At 36.2% G+C, this 12,025-nt stretch overlaps 1 protein-coding gene across 1 annotated transcript in view; it reads left to right on the plus strand.

The window, feature by feature from the left end:
- The window catches only part of PRKX (protein kinase cAMP-dependent X-linked catalytic subunit), a 61,938-nt gene that overhangs the window by 17,889 nt on the left and 32,024 nt on the right, over positions 1-12,025 (plus strand). The window lies entirely within an intron of this gene.

The raw sequence follows: 12,025 nt of genomic DNA on the forward strand, positions 1-12,025 counted from the left end.
CTTCATTAACATTAGGTATTAATACAGTCTTCTATCAGTAATGTAATTCCTGGGCACTACAGAGATTTTCTTCTGAAATGTTTAATTGATATTTGAGAATGGAATTTGGAGACTGAGGTTTTGAAACTTAATATTTGTGCTAGTATATTTGTTCCAGTTCCTTATCAGATATAACTTTATTTGGATATTCTAGACTTACTTTCTCTTTCTTGCATGATAGCTCTTTAGGTGCAGAATATTATTATGTCCATTCTAGTGCCAAGCAACAGTGATTGCACCACCTTACCTTGGACAGTGTTACACTATTTTTTTTGTATGGTATAGTATGAGAGAATTTGGAAAGGTAATGAACACGTGAAGTAAATTCTAGATACATAATGCATCTTTACTCTGTAGTGTCTCAGGAATATCAGTTGATGCTGCCTTATGAATATAAACAAAGCCTTCTCTTTGAGGAATACTTTGTTCCACTCGTGAATTCTCAGTGTATTAACCCTCAACTAAAAAGAAATCCATTTGCAGTGCCTGTTACAGATCGAAATAGTGTTTTAGGAGAAGATTCTTACTGGTTTGAAGCTTGGTTTTGTTTTGAGAGACTTCATTTACAGAAGATAGAATACAGGGTCTCTGTGGCCCAGAACACTGTTCATAGCTTACAGATGTAAAAAAAATTATTTGAGTCTTTTGGGAAGGTATTCGTTTTGCTATAGTTACTAAGTCCTTTGTGCATGTTATGATAAAATCTCTAGTACTCAGTACAACCCATTCAAAGCAAAGATCAAACTAAATAAAATTTTCAGAGAAGGGCTTAGTTATATCAGAAATATTTTTGTTTCTGTCTACACTTGAGCTGTTATGCAATGTAAACAACAATAGTTTAAAGTACCTTCTAAGACTCTGTTGTGCTGTATAAACTTGCATGACATGTAAAATTACAGATGATACGGGTAAATGCAAGCTTGCAAATTGGATGTGGTTTGAGCTGTGAATATTTGTAAAATCTATATCTCTTGTTTCTTGTGTGTAATGTCTGTTTATTAACTATATAGGTATTTTTTAAAAAATTGCTAGATGAATGAGCTGACTTTTTAATGGCACGTTTGTGATATTGTGCCAGTAAGTTTTATTTGCGTCACAGTGCTGAAGTTGTATAGGTATCATTTGGCATAGTATTGGTGACACATATGAATAATTTAGTGAGTTGCTAACAATTCTTTTTTTAAACCTCACAAATGTATACTTCCTTACACAAATTAGCATATTCTGTGTCAGTAATTTCCATGTCATGAAATCCCATGTGCACTTAGCAGACCATATAACTTCAAGGTTGGTTTCTCCTGTCTGAACGTAGACCTATGCAGTGTAAATGACTCTCAAACCTACATTTGTAGAATCACTTTATAATCAGCAGAGGGAAATAGGTACTTCTGAGTTCATAAATTGGAGGTGTAAAACTTCTCAATTGAATAAAGAAATGCCTTTTTTCCCTATGTTGACTGGGAAAGGATTCCACCTGGCTGGTGCAAAGGTAAGCTCTGTAATAAGTGAGGAAGTTCCAGTTCAAGGTGTCTGGGGAGGCTGTTGTTTGTTTGCCTAGAAGGTGGAGAAATTCTCTCAGCTTGTGTTTGGGGTACAAACGAGCTAGTCAGTTACTGCTTGTACACTGTTAGTCTGCAACTTTACTACTTCCGTTTTTTTATATTATGAAATGACTTTTTATAAGTTCCCACCATGAATTTCAACAGGCCAAGAACAATGGCAGCCTTTCAGGACATATATCCATTGTATCTTTTAATGTCCAACCATAAAGAGATGATGTGGAGCTATGTTGTCCTCTGTGGTGGTAATCTATCTTTGAAAGAAGAAAGAACTCCAGTTTGTCTCTTTTCAAAAATACCAGCCTTCAAGTTTGAAGGTAGAATGCAAAGATCAAACTTTCTGATGCTTCGAGGCCTTTAGTTACTACTCAGTGGACAGGCTTTGTCTTCAATGTGAATGTCCAGAGGTTCATTGTTTTTTCTTTTGTTATCCTGAGTTAGCTCTAGGTCAGTGAATTTAAAAAATGAAAGTAAAAAGTCTGAGTGAAAAAAGGTTAAACTTAAAAAACAAAAAAAAACAAAACAAAAAACCAAAAAAACCCAACAAACTGGAAAAGTAGGTATTGGCCACCACTGAACTTTAATTTCACTGCTGATTTGAAAGAATTTGCTTTCTGAATATTAGCGTAAAGGCCAGGATTTCAACCCGGCCTTTCTAGCTAAATTTCAGTTTTGCTGGTACGCGTGTGCATAAATATGCAAATGTGTTTCCGGACTAGGGCCTTCTGTGCCTAATTCTGTGGTAACACACAAAATAGTAGGGAATAGGTAATCTTGAACAGTTTTCTATTAGTTGCCTATTAGCTATTTCCTGAAACACGAGAGAACTAAAACGTGCCAGTACATTTAGATTAAGTCAAAGTCTTTGATCTGTCTTCATCCAAGAGCTCTTCAAAAGCATTGTAGAAATGCCAAATTAAGTAATGAATAGATAATCTGTTTCAAAAGTAGTGCACAAAAACCATATTTTTAAATATGTGAAATGTCCCCCTCGATTTGTTTCTCCTTTAGCACTACTTTAGGTGAAGATGGAAGCGAAATGTAATTGAAAGGAATGTATAAGAGGTACCAGTCCCTCAAAGGCTTCTGTCCAGCACTGGTGAAGAAGGAAATCGGTCAAGTACAAACAATGTGGCTTTTATTACATTCGTTCAGCAATAATAACCCTTTGTACTTTAACAAGATTTTTTTGTTTGCTTTTTAAAAGGACACAGTCAAGGATATTAAGCCTGATACTTTCTTTGCCTTAATATGGGACTGACTTGCATCAAGTAGTTCTATCGGAGAAAACAAAGGAAGAAATCTGTAAGAGCTGAGTTTTGGGACAGACAAAAATATGCTGGTTATGTAAAAATCCTGGAAGTGTGTAGAGGCACATATTTCTGGACTGAAAAGGAAAGTGGCTAAATCAGGTGTTAGGTACCTTCTAAGCACCCCTATTTAGCCTCCCATAGTTCAGAGGGGGCTGCTGTTAAAGTTTCGACCCATGCTGCTGCATGTGTCTCTGATCTTTATCAGACTCCACTTCTGTGGAACAAAGTCACTCTTTAAATCCTTCATGGATTATTGCATTTGTGTTTGTTTCTTAGTCATCAAAATGTTATTTTTATTTCTTTTTCTTAGATGAGAACATGAGTTTTGGGCACAGCCGTGTTCTGTAATCGTTTGGCTAGTCAACTTCATTTTAAGGTTTTCTGTTTTCTTTGGGTATAATTGTAAGCTTTGTCCATACAGTAGTTTCGCAGCAACCTTTGGACCTAATACATTCATCTGTAGTAACTGGCAGAGCAAAAGCTACTGGAACAATCTATTAAATACCTGAACTGTGGTGCATCTTCTACAGAGGTGCTCTTTTAAACTTTTAAGACCTTAATAACTGTTTCCTTAGTTGAAGTTACTTGAAAAAGTTAAGTCTGTCCTTGACTTTGTGATGTAGCAAATTGTTTTGGGTTTTTTTTTTTGTGGAAAACTGAACTAAATATCTCCATGCTGAATTTGAGTAAAGCAACTAGCCAAATCAGTTTTGTAAATGCTTCCTGTAAACAGGGAAACTGAAGGTGAAGATAGAAGTGCTGACAAATGATGAGAGGGAAAGCTTTACTGCCCTCTTGGGTAAAGATTTGATTGTGGGAATTAAACCTAGCAACAGAGATGTTTTTTCCAATTTAATATGTCCCTGCATAGGTTTTACTCACCATCTTTCTTCTTACCTTCATTGGGAGGGGGGGAAAAATCACTTGGAAGCACTTCTAGCTCATCATCAGAATAGAATAAGTGAAAAATGGTGTATTAATGTTTTACCGGAATTGATTCTTTATGTACTACCAGAGATAAACTGCAAGTTATTCATCCTCATAGAAAATTAGAGGTTAATCCCTTTTGGCTTAGACTGCTCATGGGACATCCAGTTCAAAATTTTGAATGTAGTACTAATGCCAACTCAAGAAGTAGGAGCCATGCATTCACAACAGCAGACCCAAAATTAAACATTAATTAAATCCTGAAGAGAGATCAGGATTCATAATTTTGGGTTATAATATAAAATGTTGCCGTCATAGCTTTTTTTTTTTTTTTTTTTTAAACAATCAGAAGGAATCTTGTAGCTTAAAACCAGGGATTTGAATAATGCTAGAGTGATCTTTTTGGTTTTCCTTCTCTTTGCCTGAGCTGGCTACTTTGTGATGTGTTCATGTATTATTTTGGTTTTGGTAAGCAAAAGTGTAACATACTTCAGTTAAAAATAGTAACTTTTAGCCTAAATGTCCGTCATTTTGTTTTTGGTTTCATTTTAAGAAAGCTTTTTCATAGTATTTTTAAACACGTAAAGAAAAAAATAATTAAAGCAATTGTAAAAGATTAACTTTGAGCACAAATTCATTTAGAAAGAATCCTGAATTGCTCTAAACTTTATGGGAATTTTGAGCACCAGTTAATGGACAGGAGGTGGCTGGATGTTGGGTTTTGTATGTCTGGCTTTTGTTGTTTGAGAGATTTATTTTTTTGAAAAAACCAACACAAAAACATCCTTCTTTTTCATATTTGCATTCCAAGAAGCTCTTGGTTAACATGCTTATTTTAATCTTTCCCTACCTGAAAGAAGCAATTCTGTGAATAGGATTTGAAAGACGTTTTATAACTTTAAAAAGTCCAAAGATGGCCTATCTTGCTAGTATACTTTCTGATTTACAGATTCTCTTCCAACTATTAAAAAGTGACACTTGTTGATAATGCTTTAATTACCTGAATTCTCGTCAGATGAAATAGGTAATTTAATGCTTTCTAGTGTTTTAACTTGGAATGTGTTGCTAGCTAGAGAGGTAACCTGATTCTTAGCTTAACTGTGCTTGTCTTTTAAAACGTGATAGGTGAAGTTTTTTTAAAATCGGGTCAATACAGATTGTTATGCTTTACTTCTAGTAGGGGTTTGGTGTCATTTAAAATATACTGTTTCAACAGGCCTCCTAAATTTAGTTCAGCAAAAGTAGTATAGAGCTTAGCTTCTAGGTGAAAAAGGAGTACCTCTTTAAAGGTTTCTGTTTGAGCTTTTTTTATAAAAAAACAGTTTTGCAGTTGAGGCCTATCAACACTTCATGTGCAATATTTAATAGGTAAAAGTAGGAGTAATAGTGACTTTGCAATGTCTTATTTTCAGTACGGAGGAAAAACTTTTCATCCACTCATCTGTTCATTTTTATATCAATATGTCACGAATCACAGGTAGCAGAAGGCATGGGAAGAGTTACAAAAATACCACTGAAGAATCAAGTGGGGAAATACCAGTTTCATGAGAATTTGTTCTGAAGATTGTGGATGTGAAAGTTTTGTGAAGGGACATGGACATGCATTTAAATTCAGTGTTCTAAGAGCTGTTTAGAAATGGAAAGGATTAAAGGTTATCACCAGCAAGCTGGTGACTTTCTGGTCTCATTTATTTATTATTATTTATTTATTATTTATGGTCCCTGGTATTTCAAAATAAATAAATAAATAATAAAATAATAAAAGAGAGAGGAGAAACTTTCAAGGATTCTGCTTATTTTGTTTAAAGACACCCTGATATTTACAGTATTTTTATAGAGACCAAGTAAGTTGTGAGCCAAAAAAAAATATAATATCTGGAATTAGAAGGAACTCCCGTCATGGGCATTCTGCTGAATGGCACTTTTTGGAAATCAGGAACCTGTCTCTGAACTATGTGAAAAACAGGAAGCTTGACTGATGGGTATTAATTAGCTTGGTGATTTCTGTGTTCTTAATTCTTTAAGGATTGTAATTCAGAAAAATTTAATTGGGTGGGTCAACAGCAACTGTCGTTGACACAATTGCTTCGCATTCTCTGGCATATCAAATCTTGTGTGAAGTTGAAAGAGACTACACCAAATTCCAGATTGTTAAATGTAGTTTTAGTGGTGCATTGTTATAAGCTCCCTGTATACCAAATAAGAAGGAACCTGAAAATATGTCAGATCTTTAGAATCTGGAAGCAGCAAAGAGGTGGAATTCTTTTACAGCAGCATCTTTGAGTGAAAAGCTAGGCTGTACTTTGAACATGCATTGCTACTTTCTTTTCGACTCCAGCTGAGCTGGGATAAAGAATTAATGATACTGAGCTTTCAGTTGAAAAATGGGTTGACAAAGGATGAGTCTAGAATCCAAAACAGAAGTAAGAGAGAACCACTGCTATGCCACTGGCAATAAAATTTCTGGGACAGATAGTCTGAAAAGTGATGATGTTGCCTGGAATGTAGCAGGCATATTTCTTGCTGTGTAATATCTCACATTATTGCTAAGTAGAAAGACATTTTCCCTATCCAAGGAGTTTCTAGTGTAAACTGCATCACAGCAAAATGGATGAATGAACAAAGTCGCAGAAGTAAGCTGCTCTGGCAGAGCTGCACATGGTGAACACTACACAAGGCATCTATTTCTTTACGCTTTTAAGCTCTCTTAATCAGGCTGTCTCCTCAGATATTTGAATATCGAAGGATATACAAAAGCTTTGCAAAAAGTATTTGACATTTACTTCTTGTATTCAGTAGTATGAGATACGCAGTTCTAGACAGAACAATAGGTAGCCTGTAAAACCTCCTCTAAATTTCTTTATTTCTGTGGCATGTTTTTCAGGTTTAGATCAGAACCCTCTAGAGTGGTACAGAAGTATAGAAGCAATGGTCTAGGAGTTACAGTGAGCAATCTACAGCTGGTTTGTGGAACATTGTGAAGGCACTGAATTTGAGAAGGTTGAGTGATAGTCTGCAAGGCATTTTCAGTTGACACTGGTCTATGGGTTGGGGAAAAAAAAAAGTGAACTTGGCTACTACGATGTCCAAAATCATCATCCTCATTCTGTGTTGCCCTGTTCATGTGCCAACCATGTCTTCTGTTGTAGAAGCCCACAGCTGCTCGTGTCATGTGGTTTCCCCGTATCTTTCTTTCAAATGTTAATCTTCTGATCACCAGTCTATTTGGTCAGGCTGGTTTCCTTTGCTGTGCCACTTCTTCCCCTTCTTTGTCAAGACTTATTGACAACCCCCACTCCTCCTTGTAAGATATGTATTGCTAGGCTGTTTAAGTTCCATCCCAAGATGAGACAGAGATTAAATAGCTGACAAATTTGACATTCAATAGTGAGTTTGAAATCTGATACAATTCATTTAGTTTATCTCTGATATTCCAACAGAATTAAGTCTGTTGTGCTTATGGCTACCAATAAAGACTAACATGTGGCACAGTAGGAAACGTTTCTTCTAAGTAAATAAAAGCAAATACATCTGATGCTTTTTGTAGGCATCTGTGGAAGTCAGGACCAACCCCTTTGGGACTCAGAAAGCAGCCCTCAGGGTCATGGATCTCACATGACCTAGTTTATTCTTCATTAAAACAGATGGTATCTATCTGAGCAAGGCAAACTTGGTTTTAAGAAAGAACTGGGGATTAAAAAGATGGGAAGCTGGAACAGCTGGGCCTAATTAATGGGAGCAAATAAAGAGGCAAACTGAGCATTAAATTAGTCACCTACATCAATAGCAAAATAGTTACTACATGACTACTCAATTGTTTTAGCTGATCAAAAGTTGCAGGATTGGTTTTCCTAGCATCAAAAGTATCTAAAATTGCATCAGAAATATTCTCACATTCTTTATTCTTTTTTACCAGGCTTCAAAGAGAGTAAAATCCTGGAAACTGGCTATGGTATTTTGGCATGGTGTTAGGGACTCCAGCTTGTTTTGTAAGACTGAGAATGCCCTTCTTGTGTTTGATACCTAGGCCAAGCTGGTCCTCTGCAGTTTTTCGCCTCTTCCCTTTCTGTGTGTTTAACATGAGAAGGTTACCTAATTGAGAAGGTTGCTGGCATTCCTTCAAGTTCTGCAACCACATTAAATTTGCAAAGGGATCCAAAATTTTTATTGTTTCTGTAGTAAACAGATTGTACTGGATTAGTGGTTAGTATTTTGCATGTTTTATTCTGTTTGCCCATTTAGTCCTGAAAATCTTGAATTGTGTTGCATGTTGCAAATAGCACAGGCACTCTTCACTTGCTTTTGTTACTGGTGGCCAGAAACCTTCTTTTGCTATATGCCTTAGCAGGGAGAAGGGGACTGCGTAAATAAACTACAAATCCTCCTTTAGACCTTCTAATAACAACTGTTTTCATGAGGTATAGTTTTCTGATGTAAGCACATTTTTGCTCTAAAACTCTGGCATTACGTGCTATAATAGATACAGGTAAGGATACGCATGCGTGCCCCTGTATGTGTATAGCCATTGCTCTTCCTTCAGCAGGATAGTACTCAGTAGACCCCGGGACTCATCCAGAATGGTACACGGTCCCTGACATTCTCTTGGTTTGAAGTAAACATTAAATAAATGTCAGTAGAATACTGTGCAAATCTGTAAACATTGTATTTCCTTTCATTATTATGTGCAAGACGGGCAAGTACAGAATATTTCTATTTTAAGGTAATCCTAAGGAATGTTTACTTATCTGTCACAGAAGGTCAAATTTAGCTGGTTCATACAGCTGAGCTCTGAGGTGATCGAGGCAAAAAATTGAACAATTCTTTCATGAGGATTAACAGAAACTGTTTCAATAGCTTAGTGTCTCCTTCCTGGTGGGCAGGAGGCAGTGGTGCTTTGATGGAAGACTAGTAACCCTGCCTTTTTCTGCTTCCAAAAGCCTGTCCTCAAATTTATGGAGCTGGGCTTCTATCTTACACGCTGCCACTTTGCTGCTTCAATTTTTTAGTTTTCTTTCCATGAATGTGAGGGGCAGAATTTCCACCTAGTCACAACAATAAGACCTGTTTTTATAAAACAGCTAGATTTTCTTGACTGTCATGTCCCATCCCATTCCTCCCTCACCACCCCACCACCCCCCACTCCGTTTGCAAGGAAGAGAATTTTAAAAATCTTTGCAGAAATGGCTAAAAGCATGAGCAGGAGATCCAGACCAAAAGTTTTAAAGTTTGAAGTGAGGTATTTGAATTGTAGTCATCTTTGTATGCAAACTTTATCTGGTTGTCTGAAGACTGGCTAAGCATAAAAAAAAAAAAAAGCTCAACAATTAGTCCTGTATGTGGCTGCGCAAAGGCATAAATTAAACCCCATTTGCATGCTTTACACAACTGGTTTTAAGTTTCAGCCAAGTTCCCCTGCTCCCCCTTGTTAATGGCCCCACATGGTTAAAGTCTTTTTTTTCTTGGTTGAAAAAATATGTAGTACTCGCCATGTTTGCTCTTAGCTTCTCTTTGCAGTGAGAGGAGTTTGAACAGCTTAAATGGTGTAAGTAAATTCCAGAACATCACTATTATTTTTCTTCAGGGCTTTAAGAGAATGTATTGTTTGTCAAAAGTGCTGGAAGGCTGGTGGTTTTGTGTCTGGGTACTGTCACTACCAACTGATGTAGGCCTAATGGATTTTCTGAGAAGACTTGAATGGGAGAAAATTCATATTATGAGAACAGACATCTGAAAACAAATGTTAGATGGCTTCTTGGTCTGTATTGTCGTCTTGATTTCCATAGTTGCTTGAAATTGGGCTAAAGATGTTTGAAGAAAGACTGCAATCAGTTCAACAATAAAACTAGCTAGGGAGGTTGTATGTTCTCGCCTGTCTGTGTGGTCTTCTGGTTTTCCCGGAGGCTCTCGAGATTAGGTGCTTGCCACTATTCTGGAATAGCCTGCCAGGCTTTGCCGTTCCTGGCAGAGATGTTTTTAAAGAGGCCGTGTTTCCAAAGTTAGAACTATTGCTAAATAAGTCTCTGACAGGTCCTTCTTTGAAAATGGATGGAACTTGTGATTGCTATTATTATTACTGTTACTATTTCTCAGCAGCACCATTTGTAAAGCTAGACCAACAGCATAAGGAAAAATTAAATTGTTCTAAAATAAAAATTTCTAGGACAAGTAGAACAAGTCATGAAACATGAGATCACTGGAGACCTAGGAACAATTAGGTATGTGTTCACTTCTGACTTTCCTGTTGAATATGTCTATGGAAGCACTTTGTTCATACAAGTATAAAAATGCATATAAAACCAGTATTTACTTATGGGGTTGGTACTGTTAATTTCCCTGAGTCCACATTTGGAAGTCTTAAAAATTTAAGATGATTTTTAGTTTTGGTGTGTAAAACAGATATAGTTATTCTTGACAGTGTTTTTACTCAGAACTTAAATTTCAGCTCCTAATTCTGAAATAACCTGATTTTTTTTGTCTATGCATTCAATATAGATGTACATAATCAGTATTTTAAGTAGCTTGAACAGATGGCTCTGCTTGGAAGCTTTTGGGCCTTTTTTTTGTTATGGGTGTTTTTACTGCAGAAGCCCATCCCCGTGCAAATAAGGTTGTTTACAGGTATAGTCATGTAATGTGACTGCATTGTTAAAGGATTTAATTGCATGATAAATTTTCCGGGGTAACCTGATGGCTTACTTCACTATAATAGCAGGCTTTATCTGAGACCTATTTGCAGTTTTTATGCTTAAAGAACTGTAACTCAGGACCGGTGGGAATGTAAAACTGCTTTGATAGAATCTTCTGTGCTTGGACAACTGTAGTCCTTGGTGGGTTTGTGCAGTGAGAAGTTTTATCTCGAAAGCTGGTTTTGAAAGCTGTATTGGTAGTGGACCTGCAAGTTCCCTAAAACTGGATTGCTGAAGTTGTTAGTTTCTAGTTTGTAATATGAGTATTTTGTTTTGGTTTTTTAGTAAATGCCATGCTCTTAAACAATATTACAAGTGACTGGAAAGAATAACTGTTAGATAAAATGTAAATGTTTTAAGTGAGAATACACATACAGAAAACAAACTTTTTTTTCATAAATTCTCAAGATTCTTGAACCTACCAGAGGCAAAAACTCCCTTGCTTTTTCTCCCCTCCCCAAGTAATACAGTTTTGGAAGTTCATTTTTTTTTGGTCTTTCCCCCCCTGCCTGTCTCTCAAAAATCTATTTCCTTTCACATACGTACTCGTCTCCCTGCACCCATTGCATGTCTTACTAAATCGTCTTGTAGTATAGATTGATTGTAACAGGTCAGCACAATCTGAAATCAATTGACATACTAGTTAATAATGCTGAAACAGGTCTATGGGCTGCCTTCTTAGGGTATGTGCAAAGAAGGGGATGATTGTGAACTTAAGTATAAGATTTTGAATACTTTGAAAGGTGTTTCTCAACAAGAGTGACCTTTTATAAGTTAGGGAATTGGTCTGAATGCCAAGCATCCTTTATAGTGGCACATATTTCTGTCAGAGAATAGGATTAAAAATATCTGGTGCACTGTTCTAATGGAACCTACATGGCATTGTTTAATGAGCGAAAAAACAATGAGCAACCACCCAACAAGCTGAAATGTGTGTTCATCTTCAAATGTATAACATTGTGCTGCAGTACAAATAGCAGTGTGGCTAAATGTATTAATTTTAACTTTCATTTCAAACTAAAAGAAATACTGAGTTCAGTTATGTATAATTGTCTTGAGTGCAATGCACTTAAGAGGAACTTTAGTGACTACTGAGAAATAGAGAAATGCATAATACATTATTTAAAAGACAATGTTTTTATTTCGTCTTATATTTTTAAGAGTGAATTGAAAAAGGAATACATAAACTACAAAAAACGGGTGCCCGAAATCTACTGTTTCCATGTGATATAACGATGCAGCACTATAAGCAGATTTTTTATTTGTTTTTAGAAGGGTCAGCAACTTTTAAGTACTTTTTCCCATCTCTCCCTTATCCTACTTCACCTATCTGTGCACATTTAAGGGAATAATCTCCTCACCTGAATAATTGCAGACAGCTGTTCTCAGTCACTGAACCTTGGTAGATGAATATTTTGAAATTTTTTTTGTCATAATTTTTGTATTTTCTGTACTCTTCATGTTACGAGTTCCTACATTTTAAACGCTGATTGATTTTTAG

Source organism: Harpia harpyja, chromosome 22 (genome assembly GCF_026419915.1).
Source record: "Harpia harpyja isolate bHarHar1 chromosome 22, bHarHar1 primary haplotype, whole genome shotgun sequence".
NCBI classification, from domain to species: Eukaryota; Metazoa; Chordata; class Aves; order Accipitriformes; family Accipitridae; genus Harpia; species Harpia harpyja.